Source organism: Armigeres subalbatus, chromosome 3 (genome assembly GCF_024139115.2).
Source record: "Armigeres subalbatus isolate Guangzhou_Male chromosome 3, GZ_Asu_2, whole genome shotgun sequence".
In the NCBI taxonomy this organism is placed as follows: domain Eukaryota; kingdom Metazoa; phylum Arthropoda; class Insecta; order Diptera; family Culicidae; genus Armigeres; species Armigeres subalbatus.
In genome coordinates, this window is record NC_085141.1 from 47,304,416 (window position 1) to 47,330,222 (window position 25,807).

At 39.9% G+C, this 25,807-nt stretch overlaps 1 long non-coding RNA gene and 1 other non-coding gene across 2 annotated transcripts in view; both read right to left on the bottom strand.

Moving 5' to 3' along the window:
* Nucleotides 1-25,807, bottom strand: part of LOC134228018 (uncharacterized) — a 593,534-nt gene that overhangs the window by 293,277 nt on the left and 274,450 nt on the right. The gene's annotated exons all lie outside the window — the stretch shown is intronic.
* Trnae-uuc (transfer RNA glutamic acid (anticodon UUC)) lies at nt 4,670-4,741 on the bottom strand. The gene has a single exon. It is a non-coding gene; the product is annotated as a tRNA-Glu (tRNA).

Below are 25,807 nucleotides of genomic sequence, written 5' to 3' on the forward strand. Positions count from 1 at the left end.
CAAATATCATTCTAGGAAATATTTTAATGCATACGAACACACAAATCAAAATAACTAAAGAATTTTGTGAAAATCAGCGAATCATCTGGACAATAAAATATTCTACAATAAGCAAGTGGAAATAACTCAAACTCATAGTGATCTGATATGTTTAGTTTATTACATTAAAATATAAAAAAAAGTATTTGACAAAACCAGCCACAAAACTGGTAATACAAAACGATGATACTTTTATGCCCAGGGAAGTCGAGACAATTTCCAATCCGAAGGCGTATCCAATTTGGTTTAATACATCAAATAGAGCATGAAGCATTTTTCAAAAGAGATATCGTCTCTTCGGATACGCGTGTAGACTAGGGTGTCCCAAAAAAACACTATGTTTGAAAAGTCATGGTGCTCAAGCCTTACAGGGTGTTCAATAAGTTCGAATACAAATGTTTGATCATTGTGTTTGTAAGCCCAATGTACATATTCTGTATTAGTATTGGTGTTAGCGTTAGTGGTATATATAAGCTATCGGATGTGTGTGGTGTTGACATTCTGTCACTTGTTGTTTGTGTATTACGCGCGTTGAAAATGGATTGGGGCATCATAAATAGCCGTTTTTGAAGTTCAAAATCATTGCGGCGTACTTCAAAACTGAGGTTTTGTGGACGATGGATCCCCCCAGTAGTGGCCTGGTGATAAGACGGAGATGAGCCCTACGTATTTCAATAGGACGATAACCCTTTATACACGAAAATTGCGATTTTAGCCTAATATGGGGACAATTTCATCGACTTTTTGGTCAAAGGATTGCGACCACCCAGCTTCCCGGATTTGAACCCTCTTAGCTTTTTTGTTTGGTCCTTTATTATGTTAAAGCTGTACGAATACAAGGTCAGTAACTTGGACCAGTTCAAAACGTAATTCTCAAAATCTGGAACGAAATGCCCATGCAGACCGTGCGTGCCGCTTGCGATGGGTTTTAGAAACGTTTGAAGCTCGTGAAGAAGTACAAAATTGAGGTCATTTCAAAAGAAATGTTACAAATGTTCTTTATAAACAATACTTCCAATGAAATGCAACCGGAAAAAGAAATAATTTTATCTCAATTTGTAAACATTTTTTGAAAGTGTATTCGAACTTATTGAACACCCTGTATATGAAAGAAAATCGCATCTGGAGCATTTCTGCAGAACAACTCAAAATTCTAAAAATTAGTTTAGAGGTTCCGACAGAGCGATTTAAAAAAAAACTGTTTATTTGCACTAATTGTCATATATTCACAGATAGAAAAATCCACTGAAATTTACGCTAAAAATCATGCACATAAATGAATGGAACACCATTATTAGCGTAATTTCATACGGGATATAGCCTAAAAGTATACAATATTCGACGTGAATCGTCAATATTGCATACAAGTTGTAAGCAATCTTGTTAGCAAGAGGAGCATTTCAGCGTAGAATGGCGTAAATTTTCGCATGTCAGGTTTTACGCGCTGTTTATTTTTCATTATTTTTTATGTGTTGGCTATATTCGCCACATTTTAATCACTTTTTAATCGTTAAATATTTTTGATTTTTCTATGGACCATAATGAGTATTCTACATGGTAATTCAGTTGGCATTATGCTAATATATGGCCTCTAGAACCAGGGATGGTATCAATCATTTAGTAATTTGCTTTCGATCATTTAGTAGTTTGTCAACAATTCATTTCAAAAGCTGTATTTCAAAATGTGTTGAATGGCAGACTTCTAGTGCGAAGGTTTTTCTACAACTCTTCCTAACGGTTCGTTGTTACAATTTCAGTAGTAACGGAGTTATAGATACAGTTTCAGTAACTTGGACTAAATGATAACAAAATTCCGATCATTTAGTTTTAGTTACTGTAACTAGTGCTATAACTCCGTTATTAGTTGAATTCTCACAGCGAACCTTTAGAAAGAGTTTTAGAAAAACCTTCGCACTAGAAGTCCACCATACAACACATTTTGAAATTCAGCTTCTGGAATCAGTTATTGACAAACTACTAAATGATCGAACGCAAATTACTAAATGATTGATAACATAATTGTCTAGAACCAATTCAATAACAAAAAAATCAACAATCAATTTTCGTAGAAATTTACCTCGTGTCCGTAAAATAATTTTTTCTCGTACATTGTCAACCATTATTAAAAAAATATTTTTTATAAGGAAAGTTTTCGTGAAAACAGATCGAAAATATATTATAACGGCGTTGAGATATTCAAGATTTAGTAAACCCTTAAAACCATTATTTTTTGCTAATCTATTTAAATTAAACAATATTTTGGTGAATATTTCAACTATTTTAACGTTTTTGACACCAAATATAAGAATATAAATCCAGGCTGAAGTTTTATGTAACATTAATGTATAAAATTCAATTTTAATTACTTCTGAAGTATGATTGACCTGAAACGGAAGTTACTGAAGTCATATCCAGTTTGATTCTATGGATTAGAAAGGGCATCAACCATTTAAAAAAAGATAACAGCCCTTTAGTTACGCGTGTAGACCTTGAGGCATATACTCCAGGAAGTTCTTGTATGACCGAAAACGGTTAATGAAGGCGTATCCAATTAAATTCTACGGATTTAGGAAAAAAAAGGTTGGCAACACACCACTACATAAATTCGTATTTTTTTTAATGAGTGTTTGTGATATTGCCCGGTGTTGCACTAACACAATAACAATTTTCCAAATAACGGAAAGAGACAGACGACACACCGCCGGTAATGAATCATTCAGAAAGCTTTTTTCTTCGCCTAATTTTCCTTGAGCCTTAAAAGAACATGAATCATTAAAAAAAGGAATAATAGACCTCAAATTGCGCGAGTAGAAATAAACACCTTCGTTACGCGTGTAGACTCCAGGAAATTCTTGGATGACGTGGAAGAGAACAATTGTTGAAGATGCACAAGAACTTCTTAGTTCATTCAATTTCTAAGAGTGCCTTTTTATATATTTACTTTTAGATGTCAAATATGAGTTCAGTGCGTGTTGGCTCTTGTTTCGGACGGCCGTACGATCGCGCGATTTGCCGAAATTTTGTGTTTTGCATTGCGCGGCCGGTAGTAAAGTTAATTAGTTCAGTGCGTGTTGGCTCTTGTTTCGGACGGCCGAACGATCGCGCGATTTGCCGAAATTTTGTGATTTGCATTCCGCGGCCGGTAGTAAAGTTAATTAGATCAGTGCGTGTTGGCTCTTGTTTCGGACGGCCGTACGATCGCGCGATTTGCCGAAATTTTGTGTTTTGCATTGCGCGGCCGGTAGTAAAGTTAATTAGTTCAGTGCGTGTTGGCTCTTGTTTCGAGTCAGCGGATCGACCGGTCGTCAAAGTTTCGTTTTGCTTTGTGTGGGTGAGTAGATAAATCAGAAAGTGAAAGTTTGTTTCTTGTCCGGTCGTGTTTCTCCAGTCAGCGGATTGGCCGGTCGTCGAAGTTTAGTTTTGCTTTGTGCGGAAGGCAAAACGATCGGCCGGTCGCCGTAATTTTGCTCTGATTTGCGCGGGTGAGTAAATGAATCAGAAAGTGAAAGTTTCAGACAGCGAGAGTGTTATTTCCCATCCCATAGATCGCATCACTTACCGAAGTGAATCCAGATAAATTATCCTTTGTAACTAAAACGATATCCTATCCCAAGACAATCGTGGAGATGCAGAGGTGTTCTCGGTCTCTAGTAGCAACGAGAGTCGGACTAACAATCATCCCCTTCCTATATGACCGTAAGGACGTGGTCGGCGCCGTTATTGACTTTAGATATTTGAGCTCCCGAAACGTGTACATTGAGAATGGGTAGCTAGTCCCAAGCCCCATTTATTGTGTTCTCTGTACAATTTCTCAAGTTCTAGTCAATCACGGAGTAGCAACTACGAATTGTGCGGTCATAATGCTCATGCTCATGCTCATGCTCATCTACTTTTAGATGTCAAATATGCTTAAAATTCTTTTTACGTCTTCTGCCGTAAAAATGAGGCCGTAAAACGAAGTGCCGTATATAAAAATACCATAAAAAGAGGGTTCAGTGTACTTTGTTTTCCTTCACCAGAGTATACTTACGTTTGATGTAATTTTTTCTCCCTTCAATGCTACTTTTAGTCAGTCCACACAAAATTTTGGCAAACCTACCCCACTGGATGTTTTCGAGAACAATCACAACTTACAACCACAAAAGTGAGGTTACCCTGGAATCATTTATACCATTTTGTAGGATTTTGAATACCCTTCCCGGCGTACCACGATGTTGAAAATTAGACGAATATTGATTCCTGTTACAAATATGACTTTACCATAACATAAATTAACTCACTAGCGCCAAAATAGCAAAAAAAACGTGGCCCTGTACAAACGGTAACACAAAAATACATCCGTACATGGATGACCTAATAATCCACTAAAATCACTATAATGAGCCTTAAATGTGCCGTAAAGCATTTTCACAAAAGCAACTGGGCCAACCAGCCCCGGTCTTCCCTACATACTAACTGCATATCCACTAATTTGAAAATTCTATTCCGTTATTGCAAAAAAATAGTGTATGCAAATCATTTCTAAACTCGATTGTTCCATCACTAGTAGTATTTATTCAATTCAAACAAATACATTGAAAAAAGCAACTACAACAGTGATTAACTTTAATGTTAACAACTCAAAAAAACTTTCCCATACCGGGAATCGAACCCGGGCCTTCTGGGTGAAAGCCAGATATCCTAGCCACTAGACCATATGGGATGCCACTTATCCTTCCATGCCTGGCGGGGCTCTTGAATTTAAATTTAGGTTAGTTAATAATTCAACTTTGCCCATGAACCAACTACGTACCTTCAGTGTCCACAGCATTCTGATCGTTGATCATTTCTCCCAATATATCATGATTCAATTAACGATAATCGTGTTCCTAGAAGTTTTTTCTGCAACATCTCGTTTCCATTCTGCTATTAGCCTTGTTCGATCTGCCAGAGTGCAGCCTACCAGTGGAAGAAATCAATAATTTATCGCTCGCTTCTCCCTCTCTAACCCGGCCAGTTGGAGGGCTTATAATTAAATGGGGACTTCAATCTTTTTTGTTTTCCCCACTCGCTGTGGAGCTTTGTCTACGGAAGTTGTGTGCAGTAGCAGCCTTCTAATCATCTTCGGATACTGCTTGCTAGGCCTTTTTTAACAAGGTGGTTGTGGGTGCTTTGCTTATCAAACAATGTGCTTTGGACGATAACATTTAGTTTTTGCTATTGCATGCCTGACTATCTTCATTTGGACAGAGTTTCAGTGATTGGGTGTGAATATCGTCGTGTGGTTACATTAGAATTGAAAGATGGGGACGGAAACTTATAAAGCTTCGTATATGAAAAACGGCAATAATAAGATAATCTTCCTATTAGTGAATGTATTATTTTTTTATCTCACAGATCTTTTGTCTAACAAATTTAAAGCATGGAACATGAGAGTGTCACACAATTATTGACATTTCAACCCAGCGTATTTGAAATGTCATTTACGGAACACAACTTCGGTTTTGATGCTGAACCACTCAAATTAAAATAAACGGTTGGCGGTTTTAATCAAACCTTCTGACGGTTCAATAAGTTCGTAAACAGGTCGTGTGATGACCGTTGGTTGATTGTTTATGATACATATTTTACGTCCCATCGATGAAGTTTACGACTTTTGTTAGTCATCGCTGAATGGCAAATTTCTCAGAACTACCGCCCTTTATCATTAGGTTGAAATTTTCGATTTTGCAAGAGAGAAAAACGCGCAAACAGCAACATATATCTGCTCCCGCCGGTACGTATACGTCAAAGTCCATAAAATCAGCAGCGTATTTTCTCATCCCACCGTCCAAGGCTCAGACACAACTGTCATTATAATTACATCGAAATGCTTTGGCAAAATGAAGGCTGCAGCCGGGACGATCGTGACCTGAACCACCCCTTTACGGACGGGATGGCTGCGGCTGACGACTGGCAGCCATGTCCAACAGACGACGGAGCGCGCAATGGGTATACATATCTGGCACGACACCCCATCAGAACTTCTCCAGAATCGGCGGCAGCAGAGGCAGCATTCAATATTGGAGACGAAAAAAATAGCATTATTGGAGTATACCGTGAAGCAATTTAACTACCCGGGAGTACCGAACATGCGATGATCACCGTAAAACCATCGTCTCTCGCTTGCCCGTCGATGTATGAGTCACACTCTTCTCCTTACTCCCTGGAAAGAGCCTTGACGGTTGAAAACATAACAGCAGATCACATATTGGCGCACACTTAATAAGTGCGGTCTTCCTCGATGCCAATTTTTTTTTAGTATGTCTAAATATAACAGATCTAGAAATTAATACATAAACTTGATGGCAACTGATCAGAAATAAAAAATTGTTTGTATTATTCTTGGGAACATGTTTAATCTTCAAAAGGTAACTTGTAATAGAAATTTTAACCTTTTTTAATTTTTAACCAATTTTGAGTAAATCATTTTAAATATTATAATTACTTAAATGGTCAGTATTAAATATATAAAATTTAAACAGTTTTTATCAACTATTTAATGAGATTTGTGTCATAAACCTTAATATGATAGTGAGATCGACCACAGTTTTGGTTTTCGTCGTACTTAAGGACAAGCCTCCCGGAATCCAAAACTAAATGCACTCGCGTTTTCAAGGGCACCCCATTAAAAACAGAAGCCACGCACAACTATCATTTTTGCCTTTCTCGAATACAAAGTATACGTAAAGGCTATAGGATCACTCCAAAACCGAACTTTTGATAGAAGGCTCGGAGACACATAGTGTTATATACCAATCGACTCAGCTCGACGAATTGAGGTGATGTCTGTATGTGTGTATGTATGTGTATGTGTGTGTACAAAAATGTGAGACACACTTTTTTGTACTTAGCATTATTCGATTTGCTCGCAACAAGTTGCAGTCGATGCGGATTGCGGTCTAGTTGTTTCCTATTGAAAATTGGCCCGATCGGTAATTGCGTTCCAAAGTTATTGAATAAACATTGATTTTCTGCCAAGGGTCCCCCCTTGTAATTTTTTTTTTCAAAAACGAAATTTATTTTTTTTTCAAAAATTGCAGCAAATTTTGACAAAAATGACCGCAAATGCATATGAATTTGAACATGAGCATGAGCATGAGCATGATGACCGTGCATTTCGTAGTTGCTACTCCGTGATCGACCAGAACAATCGCAATTGCACAGGGAACCAATGGATGGAAGCATGGGATTTGCTTTCCAACCTCAATGTGCACAGTCCGAGAGCTCTAGTATTTTGGATGGTCGATAACGGCGCTGGCCACGTCCTCACGGTCATCGGGGATGGGAAGGAATTGATGATGCAGTTACTCGCCCACTGCAAGCCGAGAACACCTCTGCACTCGCCACGAGTTCCTGCGGAATTTTATTGGATTCTGGGGGTTAGGTTTTATGGCAGAGGTTCGTCTTGGTTAACGGGTTGCCAATGTGATAGTAATGAAAAGGGTGATATATATTCTAATTGGATGTCGAAACGAGCTTTTTTCGCTCATTTCGAATTCTAACAGTAATTTGCTAGAATTAATCAAGTTGTAAGTATAGGGATAGAAGATAGAAACGGTATGATAGACCATTTCCAGTTCTAGCGATTGCTAGAACATGAGAAATATATGAAAAGATACAAAGTAGGAGGAATGGAACGGGCCTGGGATTGAACCCACGACCTCCTGCTTATGAGGCAGAAGCAGTAGCCATATGACCACCAAGCCCGTTAATGACCGCAAATGCATATGAATTTATGGAAAAAGTAAAATCTATCCCCCTAAAGTGCTATTTCGACCTCTCTTATGTGTTTTTCTTATATTTTTAATGCGCGAGAAAGGCACCACCAACGCTAGGTGGATTGATCTGGGTTTTATTATTCTAGCTTTGCTGCGTCGGAGCATGCGTGAACCTCCGAGTACCAACCGCGGTAGGCCCTTTTTTGCAAACTGAATTTTCGGATCTTTATTTGCCCAATCGTCACATGTGAATATATAGTTTCAGGATTTGAGGATGATCAGTAAAGCACGTGTGACGATTGGGCAAATAAAGCATCCGAAAGATATTCAATTTGCAAAAGGTCAGCCAAGATATTTAACCAAAAATTAGATCACTTATTCTTCTACGAAAAAAGGGTGGAATGATCAAGTTATCTGCATAGCTGGCATCGCTGCATCTAGAGACATCTTTGTCTAACAAAAAATATGGAGAAGTATGGATTTACCACCGTTGCAATGTTAGTTGGGGCATATCTTTCGACTTATCCTATTGGAGATTTAAAGCTCTCGCGTCCCATTTTTTGATGCCGAAATTTCTGCCCTTTGACTTCTCAATGGACTTAAACCGAACCAGAAACATATTTTTTCGTCGAATGATTCGAAGACGTTTTGTTTTCGTTCTGCGAGAATATATGAGGCATTTGCTGCTGAGCCAGAACCTCAGCAAATCATAATGTGTATTACTCTTTGAACTTGGAAATTATATGTACCCCGTATAGCAATTTTCCTGGGCGCGACCGCAAGAATACCGAGAGACAAAGACGACGACGACGACGCTTACCGAAAAGGGGCTTCTGTGACTGGCTTCCGACAGCGACGACGACGACTGCGGCATTGCGCGGGGTTGACGAAGAAAACGATCGACGATGGATGATCCTCGCTCAGCGATTCGGAACGGTGGTGGTCCCCCACTGCACTGTCTTTCCTCTCGCATACCGCTCCAATCGCTGGCAGCTCGTATGGTTCCATGGTGGTTCTTCATCTGGTTTCGGTATGCTGCATTATTCAGGAGTCATATTGCATGCATTTCGTTGGATGTGCGGGACGGAATCGTGAGAAAAAGGTGAACCAATGTGTATGGTTAATTTTCGCGATCTGCATTGCACAGAAGAACATCGCAGACGACGACGACGACGACAGGGAAGGAAGCACGACAATCACGCAGCTTCTGTGGGTTGGCTTTTGAGAAAGAAGCGGGAATTATATGTTTAGAATTTTGCTGGACAATTAGGCTGGAGTTGAGTTATGATTTTTTGTTTTGTGCAAAACAAATTTTATACAGAAAATTATTCTCAGAACAATGTACAATTATTTGAGACTTAGGTTCGTATTTTACCTGCCAATTGTGATTGAACAATGCATTTTGTTACACTATGGTGCTGTAGTCAATTTATTTTGGGAAGAAGATATTATGATGTTTGAAAACTACAAATTGTTTCTTGCTTTTCTGGACATATTGTTAAGTTCATTCTAGTTTCTGCGTCGAATGCAACTTGTTGCGAGTAAATCGGTTAAGGATAAGTGGCTTAAAAATAAGTGACATTTTTTACGCAATTTTTCAATTTTGGCCATAATTTCCGAGCCCATAGTCCGATCTGGCCATATATGTAATTTTACGTTCAATTTGCGGTCGTATCTTTAATATAACCCTCTACTTTTAAAAATACGAATACCTTTAACCAACATGGTATTCCAGGTGAGACTCAGTTCATTTATTCATGGATTTATTGTAAACTGCTTATAAACATGAATACGCATAAGGGAGCATCTATAAATTACGTAACGTTCAGAGGGGGGAGGGTTACCCTAAATGTGACAATCCATATAAAAATTTCAGGTGGTTCATACAAAAAGTGTGACAAAGTGTGGGAGGTGGTTTGGAAATTGCCATTTTTTGCGTTACGTAATTAATGGATCTCCCCTAATGTGTAATTTTTCATTAAGGTTCAGGTATTTATTAATTTTGCTTCTACACATAATCACTTCAATATTTCGTAGTGCCGATCATAAGGTGGGACATCCAGGAATCGCCCTGACCCCCAGTTTTGCTCACTTACTTTATATGGGGGACACACTTGTGATATTCGTACCATGGTACAAAAATCTTGAAATGAGTGCCATATCAATAATTGTCTTCATTAAAGATAGCCTTGAAATTATTTTCTTGTCGCCTTGTACCATGGTACGAATACCACAAGTGTTCATTTTCATTTATTTAGTTAACATCTAAACAGATAACACTGAATCAACAATTTGACGCCACAATGCACGGTTCGAGGCCGCATCTCTCCAACCTCGGATACGCCCCACGCTCGCCAAGTCGTTTTGCACCTGGTCTGCCCATCTCGCTCGCTGCGCTCCACGCCGTCTCGAACCTGCCGGATCGGAAGCGAACACCAAGGATCCGAGGTAGACGAATTCCTCGACCACCTCGAAGGTATCCCCGTCTATCGTAACACTGCTTCCCAGGCGGGCCCTGTCGCGCTCGGTTCCGCCCACAAGCATGTACTTTGTCTTTGACGCATTCACCACCAGTCCAACTTTTGTTGCTTCACGTTTCAGGCGGGTGTACAGTTCTGCCACCTTTGCAAATGTTCGGCCGACAATGTCCATGTCATCCGCGAAGCAAATAAATTGACTGGATCTGTTGAAAATCGTACCCCGGCTGTTGCACCCAGCTCTCCGCATGACACCTTCTAGCGCAATGTTGAATAACAGGCACGAAAGTCCATCACCTTGTCTTAGTCCCCGGCGCGATTCGAACGAACTGGAGTGTTCGCCCGAAATCTTCACACAGTTTTGCACACCATCCACCGTTGCTTTGATCAGTCTGGTAAGCTTCCCAGGGAAGCTGTTCTCGTCCATAATTTTCCATAGCTCTACGCGGTCGCAGCTCTGGTAGATGGTATGATTACCTCTAAACTAGGGTGGTCGGTATTGGCCATTTTTGACAAATGCCGGTTTTCGGTATTTGGTGGAGTCAATACCGGTAGTACCGGTAAAATACCGGTATTTGTAAAAAAAAATCAGAAATGTTAAAAAAAAACCTTTTTATTTTGACTTTGGGGTGAAAAACAATATTTTTTGACAAACTTTAAACGTGAAAGTCATTGCTTGTTGGGAAATTCAAGTAGACATAACATACTGTGTGATTCATTTCTCAATCCGCATTAGCTGAAGTTAGACGAGTTGTCAAGCACCCTTAAGGACAAGCCTCCCGGAATCCAAAACTAAATACACTCGCGTTTTCAAGAGAGCCCCATTCAAGACGGAAGCCACACAAACCTGTCAAGCAAAGCTGTAATAATAAGTTTGAATGGTGGTTTGCCCTTGAAAATGCGACTGTATTTAGTTTTTTGATTCCGAGAGGCTTGTCCTCAATCATAGCAGGAGAATTCTTCACGGATTGCTTGCAAGAATCCTGGCGTCAACGTAGTGGCCACCGTCAACGCAAGTGTTTTGCTCTGCTGTCTGATCACGAGTTGTTCTTAAACTGATAAACCAGTAAAATCAATCATAGAGATATCTTATTCGTACCTATCGTCAGGTATGGTCGTTGTCTCAGTTCCAACGTGGCATCAGGAATAATTTAGTTGTTTCAAGATCTTGTCTGCTTGCTTAATCAAAGTAGCTCTGGATGTCTTGAAGAAAATGCCCAAATTGTTTCTGATCAATTGCTTTACGGCAGCATTATTCGAAAAAGCAAAAATATCGACGTATTCTCATCGTCTCCCTTGGATTAGTTCTTTGTGAACATAGAATCAGTTGACGGCCATTTCTGTGGCTTGGTTTGAAAGTTGCTCCAACATAAATTGGAGCGCCACGTCGGCTTCACGGCAGAGCAGTTTCACAGCAGCTGAACAAGTTCGAGGGCTTGAATTGCTTCAGCTATCTCGTCATCGTCAACATCGTCATCAGTGAAGTTGAATTTGGATTGAAGTTCCAAATCGTTCAGAGTTTTCAACGAACCTCTCAACACATAGAACTGCTTGAGCATGGATAACATGCTATTCTAGCATGTCCTGTTTTGGTATCAGCGAATTCAGATGGCACATATTTTTGCAGCAAATCATTTTCACAAGTGTTCTACGTTAGACAACTGCTACAACACCTACTTTTTGACGTAGGATATGTCCTTCGGGAAAACATAGGGGGGTCATTCCGCAGAATCAAATTTGAGACTGTCACGAAAAGTGGCCAGGAAGTATGAACTAATAACTCAGCCGTCTTCCAACCGATTTTTTCACAATTTCGTCTATTCTCGATAATGTAAACAATGTTTATTGAAGAAAAAAGTCATTGGCAATTTGACGGATGCCTAAGAAAATGAAGAGTACGATGATGACCGAATTTTGCTGTAGCGTGGACGTCTTCAATGATGCTTACTTGTGCAAAGCTTCATCCATGCGCGCATTCAATTGTTGTAAGTTTTTGCAGTTTGCAGCTAGCAAACTCCAAACAAACAAAAATTTTGCAGTTTTTAGCTGATGCATTTTGGGTTCTAACTATTCAAGATTTTTTATATTGAAAAATTTTAAATACCGAAAATACCGGTATTTTCCGTCACTAATACCGGTATATTCGGTACTCAAAATTGGCCGGTAATACCGGTATTACCGGTTTCGGTACTACCGGTTAGACCACCCTACTCTAAACGTTCGCACCATTGATCCCTTCCAACAAACCTCCTGCAGCGCTACGATGCCGAATCCACGGTCCTTGAGCACATCGGCGAGTATGCGTGTGCTCCCGATGAAGTTGAGAGATTTGTAGTTCCACGAACCAAGTTTCCAACCGCTAGTACCTTTTCGTCGCAGTGGTCTTCGCCGATGGTTCCGGTCCGTACTCTCTTGTTGATTGTTCGTTGCGTATGTTTTTTAAAGGCTGGCTTGCAGGGCCTGACACCAAACCCCCTAAATTCCCTTTCCTCCTTATTCCCGGTGGACCGTGGTGCACAGTTTCAGTTAGAGTCCTTCGCTGGCACTCGGACGATGATCAGCCGCCCCTAACATGGAGAACAGACGCTGTTGTGAGTCGACCCTGACATGGAGAACAGACGCTCAGTAAGACAAACCCCCCCCCTTCCCTGTCAGCATACGACCATAGTTCCCACCGGGGTTGGTTACCCGATCTTCCCTAAGGTTGCTCGTATCCCGGCCAGCACCGCGGGGAGGTAGGGATAGGAGTTGCTGGGTAAGAGGCTAAGGACCGCGAGATGGGGTCTATTTTATTCCTTCAGGTACGCGAAGTACCAATGGTACGCTTTACCCAGCATTTGCCGTGCCAAGTGTGTGCCCCATATTAAAGTCCTTGTTGAAGTCCTTGTCCATGAAAATACTACATTTCCAGCTGTTTTCGGCGACCGTTTTTCGAGAGATTGGGATTTTGGGGTGGATGGGCGAGGCCTGGGGTCGGGATGATTTGTGGATGTGTCTTGCTCATCGCTGTCATTGTCTAATGGATCAATCAATAAGCAAAAACTGCCGCTATGAAACGAACAGATCGAGTAATCGTAGACATGTTCTGTCAAAACAACACGAATAGAAATATGCGTATACAGTGTCGCCGTTGTTTCGATGCGGTGAGTGCAAAATGAGGTACCTTGATTGATCCATTCATTCATCTTGTGTTATTTATTTATTCGCTTTGATTTGCACAACAGGTCAACTGTGCATTTACGGTTGCGATTGCGTGACTATCTAGTGGACATGTAGAGGTTTAATTCGATAGCATTGCAGCTGGGTCAATGAGGTACCATTTATGAATACAGTCCCATCCCGATTTTTGCAACACCCGTTTTTGTCTACTCCCGATTTTGGCAACACCCGTTTTTGGCAACATTTTCTTCCCGATTTTGGCAACAACATCGAACACATTTTTTTTATTACTTTTTAGAGCTAAAACCTTTTTATTAATATCTAATAGGATAATCAAAACCGAAAGTGAATGTCATTAGGGTTTATATGCGTATTATGGGCTCTGTACGAAGAGTGGGCACTTCCACTGAATTAATGAACCACCACTCGTATTACCGCTCATTGCAAATAATGTTTATTGAAACTTTTCTGCTCTTTTTATTCACGTTTTCCATGTCCCTATTCACACTACCCTAATCTAACCAGCCCACCGTAGAATGTCGTATTTTTTGGCATCTCACTGATTTCGTCGTCGATAAGCTGACTCACACCGTTGTATATAGTACAACATCTATTAAGCGAAGCCCGCCGTTTACATTACAATGCAACCGATACTGCTTGTAATGGTAAGAGTTTGGTAACATGTAATCGTAAGGCTCTCAAGCAGGCATTGAACAAAATCAGATCATGAGAAAAAATCGGGTTAATCTTAGCCAACTTGATGCTCTTCCGCGGGACAAGTTATGAGCTTCCTAAGATCTTTGAAATTGGAGTTAGATGATTTACCGTTTAATGGTCTTTAACACTCACCAATGGAAGCCTATTGAGTATAGCGAATCACTTGGTAACACAACAATGAGCGTCGTTCCGGTGCGCTGATAGCAGAAGCCATTCAAGCATTCTAAAAATGAAGACCTCTATGAGTCTGGAACTCTAGTACACTGAATGGGAGGCGTCGATACTTTCTCTCGACTATTTTATCGTTGCTTACATGGATACTTCACCACGGCTTGGCTTGTTAGACGGTGTTGCTCATTGTTTATCACAGCAACGATCGCTCTTACTCGTTATTTGGTATACATCTGAGTGAGGCAGTTCACTAATTGGCTATGGATGTAGCATAGATTGCAATAGATCAATGCTCACAAGACTCACTCACACTTCCAATTTCTGCTCTCGAGTGTTCTGTTTGTGATGGCGAAGTATCAGAAGTGGCTCCTGAGAAGTTCCCATGAGATCGCTGGTGTAAGTCTAGCTGCTTCGATAGGCGAGTGATGCGTCCCATGTGATTTTATTATTATTTATTCAGCCTAAGGCCGGAGTGGCCTCTACGGTACATAACAGTCGTCTCCGTCCACTGCTGTACGTTACCAGTCACGCATTCTACGGAGGGTTCGTAAATCGTCTTCCACCTGATCGATCCACCTTGATCGCTGCACACCTCGCCTTCTTGTGCCTGTCGGATCGTTGTAGAGAACCAAGTGCGCGTTTATCCTCCACAAGCATAGTACAGATCTCGTACTTACGCTTTCCTGCCACGCTGCGTCTCCGAATTAGTTTGCTGATATCGTTATCGGAGGTCAAGTGAGCCCAAGTACACGAATTCTTCAACCACCTTGATTTTGTCGAATAGCCGTTGTCTTCTCTTGAGCCTACTTCGTCTTCAACGTATTAATCACTAGTCCGCTCTGCTTTGCTTCCCTCTTCAGTATATGATGTAGAATTCTTCCATCTTTTCAAAGTTATAATACTGAAAGTAGTGCATGGAGAACTGGAGGGCGATGACCTGCAGCGAGCACCAGTAGGTTGACTGCTATCGAGTGTCAGAGGTGGCATGCCGCAAATGGTCCACCAGCTTCCACTCGGCCAAACTATCACTCGAAGTGCGAGGTGCACATAGTGCTCATGGATCAATCATTGCCGCCTGAAATATTCCTGGGTTGAGTGCTAGGAGACCGACTAGTGCAAAGGGATTTGGTTTTAGTGAGTCGAGTGTAGTTAACCCATACTCGCTCTACGCTTGACCAATGTGCAGAATGCAGATTTCCGTTACCATTTACTAAAACAATGGAACGTATTATGCCTTGCGTTCTTTTTTTTCCATGATGTAAGCAAAAATAGTGCACAGAACTTTACTCTCAATCATACCGACCACAAGAAAGTTTGCCTCTATCAAAATCCATTAGGGGAAATGACGGCTTTGGCAGGTTTTATTCTATTATTGTCAGGGGGGTTTTTGTTGACCAAATTTTATGAAATTTGGCCACAATATTCTTTGATGTGCAAAGAATGTTTAGGCCAAATTTGAGCATAATTAGTTATAGAAAACCCCCCTGACAATAACAGAACAAAACCTGCCAAAGCCGTCATTCCCCCTATATAAGAATCCGAAATTTGTAGCACATTTAGTCATCTTGTATCCGTCGGATGGCTATTTGATTTATATAGTGAATTATGATAAAAACAAGCATTTTCGGTGGACTAAAATTTATATGAGATGTCAGATTGAAGTCAGCACTTCAATGGACTACTATATAAACGTTTTTTATCACTACAATTTTTTGTAAGGACATGGCCGACGCTATTGTTAATTTCAAATATTATTTATTATTAAATTTGTATTATGAAACTGCCTAATTAGTTACATTAACGTTTGATTACAATTCTTGAGTTTGTTTCAATTTTGTTTGAGCTAAATGAGCTAAAAATGACGATTATGATGCACGTGCATTACTTAAACACACTCCGCATACTTTGTAGTACATATTCTAAGTATTTAGCTTCAATCATGTAAACAAAAAAAATTGAAATTTTGTATGAAATTTTTTTCCCGTTTTTGGCAACATCCCCATTTTGGCAACATTAAAATCCGGTCGTGTTGCCAAAATCGGGAAGGGACTGTATTACAGTTAGTACACTCTTTGGATGTCTGGACTCGGTAGAACATATTCTGTCCACCCTTATTTCCGTATATACATCCTGATTTGATCTATTTTAAACAATGGGCGTGAGTGAGAGTAGTTTGATAGTGTGAAGCTTTCGGAAGTGAAAGCTGATCCATTTGTACCGATTTCAATTAGCATCTGCTGATTATAATCTATAAATAGATAGTAGAATCTATAGATGAGCGAAAGCATAGCTGAGTCGATTTTTTTGCCCGTGCACACGCGCATATGACGTCACAGTCCTTAACGTTTCCATTGAAATCGTGACATCATGCTCGTTTGGAAACACGTTTGACAGTTCGTTTGGAGACAGAGGATTTATCTTCGCTCATCTATATATTCCACTATCTATACTGTTGATGTAGTAAAGTTTTGAAATGTTGTTTTGATGTTTTTTTTGACGTGGGACTACAACTGTCTTTTCTATATTGGAGTACGGTTTGAACAACATTTCGTGCAGAGCGGACGCGTCGCAGCGGATGCATCAAAGCGATCGATGCGGAGCGGACACAACAGTACGAATGCGCTGGTAACATTTCCAACTGAAAACCGTCGCATTGGAGGTGTTCGTCAGCATGTGCTGCTGTACTGCTGCGATCCCGCGCCACCAGTGGCTATGCTGAAAATTTATTACAAATTGTTCAAAAAGTTCACTTTCCGCCGACGATTGCCAAATCGATAAAGACGCCACCTTGGTGACAATTATTTACAGCAACCTCCCATCGGTGATCGTCGCTCGAACCAACAGATACCAAGCGATAATGTTTTGTAATTGAAGAAACTGCGTCTTAGGTTATATTTCTGTTGTTACTCTTCTCAATAATACACATTTTGAATAAGGGTCTGTTAAAATATTACGTAACGCGAAAAACGTTGATTTTACGAAATTCCCACCCTTTCGTAACAATCTGTAACAAATTAAAGAATTACCCCCACCCGTATTCGTAACGCGTAACAAATAAAGTTTTCTGGAAAAAAATCTTGTTTTTGGTAGAGTTTGATACACGACAGAATAAATTATTAAGTATTGTATATTTTAACCTATTTGAAAGATAATAAATATTTTTTTAATTTCAATTTTTTTTCTATGCAGATAATTTGTTACGCTTAATAATATCTCAAAAGACCTCCACCCCCTACTCCGTTATCTAATATTCGAACAGACCGTAACTGACAGCTCATAACTAAACTCAGAATTGGTCCGCTCTTTGCGGAATCCCGATCAAAACGGCTCGCGCGCGCCGAAAACCAGCTTTCTTGAATCTAATGATGTAATCCCATTAGCCCCGCCCTTTCATCAATCGTTATGAGTGCGCGGGTTAGGGACAAAAGGTCGAAAGGACAAAAGGTCGAAAGGGCAAAAGGTCGAAAGACAAAACGCCGAAAGACAAAAGGTCGAAAAGGTCGAAAGGACAAAACGTCGAACGGGACAAAACGTCGAACGGGACAAAACGTCGAAAAAAAATATCAATAAGATCAAAAAGATGAAAGGGACAAAAGGTCGAAATAGACAAAAAACTGAAACGGAAAGAATCAATCTCGCAACAGAGTTGCCCTACACAGTTGGCAAAAAATCTGCTCTTTTATTTTTCACAATTTTTAACAATTAGATAAAATTCATTCAGTGAGTACAACTAATAGATGGATGTTTGAGTTTTCTAAATGTCACTTCGATTTGTCAAAATGGCGCACGCCGCACATCAAATACACTGGCGTGTATTACACGCAGGTGTATTTTTAATGCACGCGTCTGCATGGCTGAGGCGTGCACTATTTTGACAGATCAAAGTAACATTTAGGAAACCTAGACATCAATCTATTATTTGCACTCATTGAATGAATTTTATTTAATTGTTAAAAATGGTGAACAATAAAAGAGCATTTTTTTTGCAAACTGGAGCAAACTTTGCAAAAATAGCAATTTTTTTGCAAACTGATAGGACAACTCTGTCTTGTGCAATACAGGTTTTATTTCAATAATCTTTTTTATCTCTAACAGAACCATCTAGATTAGACCTCTTCATGTTTTCAAAAAGTATCAGAAATCCAACCGGTCAGCACAGAATCACAATTCTTATACTAAAATAAGTCTCCTGTCAAATTTTTAGCTAATTCGGATAAAATTTCGAGGTGGCTCAAGTCGATTTAGTGTTTTTGGGCTATTTTCAATTTTGGAAAAAATCTAACAAGAGATATAAACGTCGAAACCTATCGCAACAACCTCTATACGGAAGCTTTGGGTGTGCTCTACAAGTCTTGTGAACATTGCAATTCGTTCCGTTCACGTTTTGTCTATGTTAAAGTGATTTTCAAGCTTTCAAGTGCATAAAAATACTGTTCCCCCCAAAAGTCGCTGTTCTACAAAATTCTTGAATTTATGACAAATGATTGCTAATTTATTATATTATTATTCCTCTTTTTTCCCTAAAAATTTGAGTAATATAATTGTCACTGTGCGATTTATCGTTAAATTCTTAAAAATCAGAAGCTGAACATTTGTCATAAATTTGCACGTTAGGATTTCTTTAAACAAGTTGTTCGAACAAAACATAAATCAAATCATATGATATTTGATGCTTACAACAAACGACTTCCAAATTTTGTTAATTTCACCATATGTCTGCATGATTTTAACATTGAGTGCAACGTAGTAACAAGTGAAATCGAAGTTTCTTTGTTTGAACAACTTGTTTAAAAAAATCTCAGCGTGCAAATTTATGACAAATGTTTAGCTTCTGATTTTTAAGAATTTAACGATAAATCGCACATTGACAATTATATTACTCAAATTTCCAGGGAAAAAAGAGGAATAATAATATAATAAATCAGCCATCGTTTGTCATAAATTCAAGAATTTTGTAGAACAACGACTTTTGGGGTGAACATTATTTGTATGCACTTAAAAGCTTGAAAATCACTTTAACATGGACAAAACGTGAACGGAACGAATTGCAATGTTCACAAGACTTGTAGAGCACTACAAGCAGTTTAACAAGATCTGAAGCAGCTGCGAAAAATCATTGAGCGGCTTTTGGACAATGCCAACGCAAGGTTCCGACGAGCGTTTGATGCAGTTAATTACCGTGCGGGACCGAAATCCGTACAGCACCGAAATCCGTCCACCTCATGAGATATCAATTAATTAAAGAGGGTTAAAGGTAATTAATGTAGAAATAATTAATCTTATCCTGTTCAGATTCTTGGCAGTAAGCTTTTTGGGCATAGAATTGGAAAGAAGGCTTTGAAATTAAAACAACAAAAATCAAAAACAAATCTCCACCCACCAAACGCGGAGTTTGTGCCGCCATCTTGTTTTCGAGTAGAGCATAATTGCACCAAAAGTAACTGTGTTTTAATTGCTAATTGCGAATCATTAAATAAGATAAGCGGAATTTAAAGCGAAGGGATCGCTTCTCAAGGTGCGTATTGAACTATTTACAGTGGTAGTTTAGTCAGCCAGACTGTTTCAATTTAAATATTTAGTTGAAAAATAGCTGTACGGATTTTGATCCTTTGATTCGAAATCCGTACACGGTGGACGGATTTCGAGTCAGGAGTAGTTGATTTAATTCATTATTTTATCATGTTTTTCGTAGTTTTTAATGAGTAAATGTGAAACACTTCAAAAGTAGAGGCCTTCATGCTCCTGTGTCGATGACAAACGTGTTATTTACATTCGATTCTAATTTTCTAATGACTTTTTCAAATACTAATGTGCTTAAGTGTACGGATTTCGATGCCCCACGGTAGGCAACTTTCTGTCATCACCAAACGATTAAGTTTTGCACTTTGAAGAAAATTCATCTCGGATCAAACTTCTTGGAATCAAATGGTGTCCCGGAAAAAATCTATTTAATTTCCAATCTCTAACAGAAATAAAACCAAAGAATCTTGTCAGGAACAGCAAAACCGATAAAGGCGCCATCTTAGCGGAAAATTTCGTTATCTGCTGTTAGTGTTCGAAACGGCGCATAACTGAAAATGAGGAATCGTCACTGTCGTTTAAACGGAGAAAATTTGAAAATTTAATCCGAATAGTCTGTTTGACTAGGTGAACCCAACGGTTAATTCCTCTTCCTGGATAAACAGTTTTAGTCCTGAAAAGGACTGTTTGCAATCAGTTCTTGAACTTCCTCTCACTTTTCCACCAGCGCCATAGAGAACGATATAGGTATGGCTTCACCGCGGGTGGAAACCAAACGTTGCAAAAAAAATATATTTGCGTTTGGTTTGGCGCCGCTTCCAATTTTGCTTATTTTTCCTTTTTTTAACATTTTTTAAGATTGGTGACTTCTGGGATTCCGATGTTCTCCACTGAAAGTCAGACGAATGGCTTCAGCGGCGATGCGGCCGATCAATCGTGTTTATACCTTTTCCATGGTTGGAGACTTAAAGTCCATCCAACTGAAAGCTGCTACTCGGCTTTTCGATTCCATCGACGACTGATCGACATGCTTCGACGACAGATCGATCATAAATGGTATAACATTTGCATCTGACAGCTGGTATTGTGCGCATTTGTTAACAAAGACAGCTCCGCCCATTACGTGCTGGGTATGCAATCGAGAAACTATGAATAATCACCACCACCATACATTTTCCTAGGGGGACCACCCAGTTGATAGGTACCAGACTTCCGATTCGATCGGACGTGTTTTGGTAATCTTGTCCAATACTTCGACTCGGTTCGTTTGTGCGAAGAGCACCGTGCGTTGGCGGGCTCATCGTTACCGGCGTGTATAAGATTGCCAAAAAGGACAAGTCAAGAAAGTACCGTGATCAGTTATACCTGGTCCATCTGCGGAACGGTTCTGTAACCTTGAAGGACCTGAGGAACATTAAAGTGATCGACAGTATCGTTGTCGAATGGCAACGGTACAAACCTGTGCACCGAGATGTCACACAGTGCATGAATTGCTGTGGCTACGGCCATGGTACTAGAAACTGTCACTTGGCTCCTCGATGCGTCAAGTGTGGATATATGCATCAAACTGAAAAGTGCCTATGGTACATCATCGCCAAAAACCCAGAAATGCAACAAATTGATGTCAAGTGTGCTAACTGCGGAGCGAAACATGAGGCCACCCCTAAGGAATGTCCCACACGAGCGGAATTCGTCGAGATACGGAAGAAAGCCAGCTCCAAAAATCCGAGGATTCCGATGTTCAGGAAACCGCCACCCCCCCAGACCAATTTTCTGGCTACGCCATTGACTCACAGGTATTTTAAACAATGCTGCAGTAGAGTGATTCAAATTTTGACTTTTTTGATCCCGATGCTTAAACGATTGCATTTGGCATTTTAATAATCTTCCTAAATTTTTAGCAATTTTGGATGTAATTTAATTGTGCACACGTCATTTGAAGTTTGTATGGACATTACTGTTAAAATCGACGCTTATGTGAAAGACCGTTCCATGAGGTGGCCCATGAACTTTTTAAATGTAATCAACACAATGCCTACACAGAATACTTCTCAAGCTAAAAGGCAGTTGTTGTTGCGAAGCGATTTCTCGCTTAGAAGCAAAGTTATGAAGAAAACAAAAATGCTCATTATTGATTAAATTATTAAAGGGAAGCGTTGGGGAACGGTTTTCCATGAAAGCTACTGTTTTCATAGTAATTTTCATACAAACTTCAAACCACGCGTGCTCATTCAATTTACATCCAAATTAGCTAAAAATTTAGGTGGGTTAAAAGGCAAATGCAATCGTTTAAGCATCGGGGGGGCAAAAAAGACAAAATTTGAATCACTCTAATGCTGCACAGTAGGTCTGGCCGCTTTTATGTTTGAACTACATTTATGATGAGTTTCAAACATAAATATCGACAAGAAAAGTAATAGATGTAGTCGAATCTTTCACTTTATACTATGCGTAGGTATAATAATTTATCTAGGTACTTATCTAGTTACATTTACTACGGTGCTTACTTCTACTCGCTTGTTGCGTTTAATGCTTAGGTATAAACTTGAAGAGCCAGGAGCTACCATTTCCTTGATCTTTATTCAACAACCGCGTTTGTACCTGTCGGTAGATTTCCAAGCTCTCAGCAACATCAAGTTTCCACGGAGAAGAGACATTTCTTAAAATTTTAATGTTTGATGTCGTAATTGAATGATTTTCCTGATATACATGTTCAGCTACCTTAGACCTAAACTCATAATTTAATCCCTTATCAGTTTCCCTCTTAGCCTTACTTACTTCTGCAATATGTTCTTTGAACCTAACATCTAACGATCTGTTTGTTTGACCTACATATACTTTATCACACTGTGAACAATTAATTTGATAAACCCCGGCCTTATTTAACATTTCTACTCTATCCTTTGTGGAGCCCAACAGTGTCTTCAGTTGATTGCTTCTGCTGGAGAATACTAAATCGATGCCGAATTTCTTCAGTCGATGGCGTAGCTGGTGGGTGATGTGTCGATCATAGGGGACCGATACCCTCTTCAGCGGTTCATCGATCGGTGTCAGTGTTGTCAGTTCGTTTTTCCGTAGGTTCATCTGCTTTTTGTTGATGATTGCTTGTATTGTTCTTTCCTTGTATCCGTTGATCCTCGCTGTTTCCAAGATGTGTTGTAGCTCCTTCGTTTTTCCTTCTTCGCTCAGGGGAATCGTCTGCATCCTGTGGATCATGTGATGAAAAGCTGCCATTTTGTGCTGATACGAATGATTTGATGTGTATGGGATGACTCTCATGGTGTTGGTGGGCTTCCTGTAGATTTCGAAGTCTAATGTTGCATTTGTTCCCTTGATAACCAGTAGATCCAAGAAAGGTAATTTACCTTCTTTTTTTCCTCGTGTTTGAATTTGATGTCTTTATGCACGTTGTTTATCGCTTCCAAAATCCTGGGTAGATCTTTCCGGTTGATAATGCTGAAAATGTCGTCCACGTATCTCCACCATTTCTCGGGTAGTACTCCTTGTTCCTCTAGGTTGTCCTCCAAATTCGCCATGAATAATTCGCACAAAAACGGTGATAGCGGATTTCCCATAGGTGCACCCTTCGTTTGTTTGTAGAAGCTTCCACGGAATGTAAAGTAGTTCTCATTCATGCATAATCTTGCAAGCTTAAGATACATCTTTACTTTTCCTCGCCATGCTGTATCCTCCAAAAGGTTCAGAGCATCCTTCACTGGAACGCTTGGGAATAATGCCGCTACGTCGAATGATACCATGATGTCCTCTTCTCCGATGTTTCCTGATTCCAATATCATCTTGGTGAACTGCTGGGTGTTCACAACTGATCTGCTGGGGAACGGCTTCGGCATACTCTGGAACTCCTTGACTAACCACTTGGCCAAGTTTTGTGTAGGGGATCCCACTGATGAAACTATTTCCCGCATCTCTGTACCTGGATTATGTATATTTGGTAGTCCTTTGATCCTTGGTAACACAGGGTTCGGCATTTTAACCCGGGCTTCTCCGATGATCGTCTTGCATTCCTTTATCGTTTTATCCGTAAGTCGGATTAGTCCGGGTAGTGGGTCCACTCTCAAATACCTGTATGGTCCTCCGTTGATTTTTGTTGTCATCTGTTTATCGTAGTCCTCTTTGTCCATTATCACCACTGCGTTTCCTTTGTCCGCCTTCATGTAGTAAACTGGTTTCTCCTTCAACTCCTTTAAAATCCTCCTCTCGTCTTTGTTCGATGTCCCATGATGTCCTGCTTTGATGGCGTCTGCTACGATGTTTCTGGAAATCTACACACAGGTACAAACGCGGTTGTTGCATAAAGATCAAGGAAATGGTAGCTCCTGGATCTTCAAGTTTATACCTAAGCATTAAGCGCAACAAGCGAGTAGAAGTAAGCACCGTAGTAAATGTAGCTAGATAAGTACCTAGATAAACTATTATACCTACGCATAGTATAAATAGTGTAAGCTGCGATCATTTTCTTCAAGTCGAGTCAAGTACGAGACACTGAAGACGGCCTTACTTTCGAGGTCGAAATACGTATCTGTCAAGAGATTTACTCGTGAAAGTAACATGGTAAAACCATAATAAAATAGGGGATATGACGGCTTCGGTAGGTTTTGAACTATTATTGTTATATAGCTAATTATGCTCAAATTGGGCCTAAACATTTTTTTGCATATCAAAGAATATTGTGGCCAAATATCATAAAATTTGGTCAACAAAACCCCCTCTGACAATAATAGAACAATAGCCAAAGCCCGTCATTTCCCCTAACTATTTGTATTGAAATGCGCAGTTTTGTTTAGGAAACCTGGAATATTTCGGGTGAGAGCATCCGATATATTAAGTACTGTAGTTTGCTTCGCAGAAACCAAGTAAGTTACGGCACAGGTGCATCTTAGGCCCTATGGCGGAAGCGTAGATGATATACGTTCAAATGACCGTTAATCTCATTATTCCGTTAATTGCTATTTGACTGTACAATTGGAAAGTACATATCGAATGCACAGTAGCAGAAGTCAATATTATCACCACATTGAATGATGTTTATGCACGCTTAACTACCCGCCAACCCAATCGCATGGAATTGGAATTTAAACAGTTACTAATAACAAGGCTGCATCGCACTGCATCCGTTCATTGGTTGGCTGCTTTCTGGTTGGCAGCGGAATGCATCTCTCGAAAAAGTCATCTTGTGAATGTGATTTGCGATAAAATTACATGGTGAAGATACTGCCGGGCGGCAACTCGGACCAGTCGTCGTCGTCGGCGGCGAATGCAAAACACCTTTTCGTGACTTTGTCATTTTCTGTACGTACACGGTAATGATAGGGAATTGTTTGATAGAGTTGATTGTGTTTTACTATGTTACAGGATATGTGTACAAAGTTGGTGGATTGGCAGCAGACTATTTAGTACATGTAACTCGTTCCGAGGGTATTGGTGGCATCGCGCTTTGTCCTCGAGAGTGGCACACTCGACGTTTACCTTTCTACACATGCCGTCACTTGTTTTTGTCAAATTGTTAAATTTCCTGAAAAGCGAGAAAAATCGCTCAGAAAGCCTTCACAAAAGGGGGCCAATCTGCGAACAAAAGCACTGCCCCACTCTTCACCTCTGAGCCATTGTGCATTGTGTGCCACTTTACAAACAACAATGTAATGTCCCTCGGCGGCACATGGGTCGTCCTTTTTTGCTCGTTTTTTCCAGTTGCACGTGTTCCGGTTTGTATGGTTTTGATTCGCGCGCTTTGCCATTCAGAAACGGATGGATGGCACACAAAATGACGACGCGCCGCCTCGTGACATGACAAATATTGAAAATTCTAGTTCTGTTAGCCACTTCACATGTTTGTTGGGGTCGAAAATATAAATGTACAATAAATAGAGACAGCATTTTTGAATAATGATTTGAATAAGACTCATTTGAGTGATACAATGAAAAACTAATGGTGGAATAGCACTTACATGATTGCATTTTGCCAAA